General features: G+C 40.9%; 1 long non-coding RNA gene across 1 annotated transcript; it reads left to right on the top strand.

Moving 5' to 3' along the window:
- The first annotated feature begins 2,332 nt into the window (after window positions 1-2,332).
- On the top strand, window positions 2,333-3,432 carry LOC123741602 (uncharacterized). Its single transcript, XR_006769057.1, has 2 exons — window positions 2,333-2,995; window positions 3,282-3,432. It is a non-coding gene; the product is annotated as an uncharacterized lncRNA (long non-coding RNA).
- The last annotated feature ends 574 nt before the right edge of the window (window positions 3,433-4,006 follow it).

The raw sequence follows: 4,006 nt of genomic DNA, 5'->3' as shown, positions 1-4,006 counted from the left end.
TTGGATGGATGCGTTCGGTAAATATAAAATGCTGGTATCGTCAGTACTGGTCTCTATTTCCGTCTTTGTCGCAATACTCGTTCTTTGTGGATGCTGTTGCATTCCATGCGCTCGTACTCTTGCTACTAGGCTGATCACCACCGCTATTGACCCTGGTCAGGCTGATAGGGGCCTAATGTTTCCTTTGCTTCAGGTGGAAGACACTGAACCCGAGTATGCATTCGAATAGTTTAGTTTTCACGCCTGCCACGCGGGAGGCCCGGGTTCGGATCTCAGCCCATGCACAATGGGACTAAAATGTAAGAAGATACAGGTGGAGTTAATTTTAAATTAACAGGGAAGGTGCACATTAAACACAGTTGTGTATAATGGCAGGGTATTCCTAACAAACAGAGTGGGCCGGTTTGCAGACAAACTGAAGGGGTTTTAAGGTTTTAAGTAATCTTGGGTCAAATTGGTTAAATAGTACGTTAAAATATGGGGTTTCATAGATTGAAGTACAGTATTGTATCCAAGGGTAGCGCATGTTCAATTAAGTTTAAAACTAATGATTGGGGGGAGTACAATGGAAGTATAAGCATTTTTAGGTTTTGTTTGTAGTTAACTTTTGGGTTTCTGAATCGGTGTAGTATGAGGAAATGCTGACCAAATGGTTATTTTATGGAATATGGAGCGCTTAGCTCTTTGGGGAAAAAATTCCTAGGGACAGGATATATTAAAGGGGTAGACACACATGACATTTTAAAGTTTTATTTTCTGAGTTTTAATTAAACACGTGAAATTCTTTTGATAGGGAATGTTCTGGGAACTTGAGATACAAAATGTAGATAAGGTTATTAGCTTTTATTTGTCTAATGTAGTAAGAAAGAACAAACGGTTCTGAAAAAGGGGGTATGACTTTTTGACCCCACTGGTGACTTTTCCTTTTGTGGTCTGATCAGCCGCAATGAAAAGCCATTGGATGATGAATTTAAGGTCATTTGGGATACTGACTTTAAGGAAATTTGGAGAACTGATAATTATGATGAAGTTAAAGTTCTTAGACACAATTGATAATTTGAACCAATGAGAAGACAAATTGACGAAAAGGGTACAATAATTTTTCTTTGGGGAGTAATTTAGATTAGTCATTTTGATCTGATAATGTTACGTGAATATCATTTGGTAAAAAGGGGTGTTTAAAAATAACAAATAAGCATAGCAAATGGTTAGAAGTGTTCCCAACTTACTTGGTGGACAAGAATATGGGTTAAAAAAAAAAAAAAAAAAAATGAAGACAAGATATTATCCCTAGTGTTGATACTGGGATCTATCTCTTTAAATGATGGATGACATTTTAGCTAATTAGGTAGAGCCTATAGAATGCCAGAGTTAGAGATACCAGAACAGGTAGACATAGAAGTGAAGAAATACTAGCAGAACACATGAGAAGACTGTTAACCAAACCCGTATGTCCAAGATTTTGTGTCCAACAGGTGAATTACAGGAGAAGGTGATTCACTCAATCCAACCAGGAGACTGGGTGTAGATCCAGTCCCTGAGGAGAAAAGCAGGGAAGCAGTCCCGTTGGGAAGGCCCATACCAGGTTCTGTTAAACCATTGCCTTTGCCATTAGAAAAGCTGAGAGAGTCACTTGTGTCCACGTTACCCACTGCAAGGAGGTATGTACTCATATGACCACTGTTGATCACACACAGAGTTAGGAGAAGAACCGATACCAACAGGGTGCGGGGGTTACCTCCTTAACGAAGATTCCCTATCCCGACCGTTCATCACTGTGTGTGCTCCTAGAGGTGTGAGTATGGGGTGGTACCAAGCAGAGAGACTAAGGGCAGGAGGGGGTTGACGGTTTTTGGGAAGAGTAGAGACTCTAAGCTGCATCATAGTCTAATCTTTCTGATACATTCAGATCCAACACCTACGGGTACTAAACATAGGTTACCATTGTCATTGAGAAGAAGTAAAAGATAAACTATATAAATACACTGATGAGTGACGTACAGAATAAGGAATCAAAGAACATCAAGATGTAGAATTTAAGGTAAACATTAAACAATTTCCTGGGGAAGCAGACAACTTTACAGGAATTGGGGTTGGCCAGATTGAAGTACTCAGCCAACCCACCTCGGTTCACCTAAATTCCGGATGAATACCAGTGTTATAGATACAAAAATGGCACCGAGAATTAAGATGATTTTAATGGCTGGAAAGGTAATTGTTAATATGACTGACTTAGGTTTGAAAGCACAGGAGAAAATGTGTAACCTCATAGCACCTATAACTGATGAAGGGTGGGCTAGTACCAGCAAAGGACGCATACGACAGAAATTACCACAAAGGGTGGTTAGGAATTGCGCCCTGGGGTTATTGGTCTAACCAGTTCGAGTTAGTCATCAGAGGCCAGTTATAGGAGGCTAAAGTAGGCACAGGAGGAGTTTTGACCAGGATGGGAGTAGCTTTACAAGATGGATGCTATTGGCATCCTCAGGGAAGTTCCAGATGAATACAAAGCTATGAATCAAATATGTGAAGGCTTTAACACTACATTATTTTGGTAGTTGACAATAAATAATAATGTGGATTGAATTAATGACATATTTTAATCAACAGAGATTCATGAATGAAACAGGGGATGCAGTAAAGAGGTTCTCTGACCAATTATCCGCCACCTCCCTCATGACCTGGTAAAATAGACTGACTCTCGATAGGTTACGGGCAAAGAGGATGGTGTAGGTAGAATGATTAGGTTCATTGCTGTACGTACATTTTTGATAACACAGATCATGTTTGGGAAATGGAAAAGTGTTGCAAGAACTGTATTATGGGCTGCTTTCACCTGTATGAGTGTGATTGGGTTGTGTGGTTGTTGTTTGGTCCCGTGTGCAAGAGGTTTAATCACCAGAACTCTAGAGAGATGATAACGGAGCAGATGGTGAGCTACGGACCGAGTCAAAGTTCAGATCAATGAGATGACAAGTACCTACCGCCGAGCAAGGTGGAGGATTCATTCAAATATGAGGAGCACATGTTAGATGAGACCATCTATTGGGATGCATGAATTAGTTTGAATTTGTGTGAAATTTCTGAATCCAATCAAAATAGATGTGTTATAATGTATGTGAAATATCTAGCAAAACGGGTGGATTGTAATGGAAATGATATGATTTTAATCCCTATTGAGACTTGACAAGCTATCTGCTGAGGTGAGACGTGAAGAGGGGGACTCACAAAAATGTGTCTCTGACTTCCGTTTGTTTGTTTTCACTCCCGCTGTGCCGCAGATTGTTCTTTTTTGTCACGTCTTGCAGACGTGAAGAGGGGGATTTGTAATAAAGATAATCTAACGTTTTACCTAATGATATATAAGGAGGGCATTTGCACAACATGTTTCACAACAGCACACAACAAAATTCCAGAGACATATTGAGCAACCAGCTGATACCAATCACGACCACACCTAGAGACAGATGGCTGACTTAAGCCCTAGCCACACGAACTGACCACTGGTGTAAAGAACAACATTCCATGAATATCGCAAAGCACCCAGACACGAATTACCAGAAATACACACACACACACACTTAGGTGTGTTGGACTCCGAGGACAAAGGACACTGCCAAGGGCCAATGGGAAGTCGACACCACCTGGAGAGTGGACCGTCCCTCCACTCATCGACCAGTCAGGAGAGCGGACCTACTAGACTCAACGTCAACACACTGTTATTTCATTGTATAAATTGGATGTACACTATGTTTCGGGGCTCTCTCTTCTGCTAGTTCCCTAAGAGCTAAACGAAGGAGTCCGTGCACGCTCAGCCAAATATCTTTGTCTCATAATAAACTGCCTTACTATAAACTGAATCCACCTGGTACAGCGTCTTGACTTGGTCTCCTTCTCAAGTAATTGATCATCAACAAAATTGGTAGCAGAGGATGGTTTCAAACTCCTGAATTCGGTCCATTAATGGTTGATGTAAGAGGAGACAAGTCCAGGACTATCTTGTAAG

Source organism: Salmo salar, chromosome ssa03 (assembly GCF_905237065.1).
Source record: "Salmo salar chromosome ssa03, Ssal_v3.1, whole genome shotgun sequence".
NCBI lineage: Eukaryota > Metazoa > Chordata > Actinopteri > Salmoniformes > Salmonidae > Salmo > Salmo salar.
Note: the sequence above shows the minus strand (reverse complement) of the source record. Positions and strands in the feature narration are given on the sequence as shown.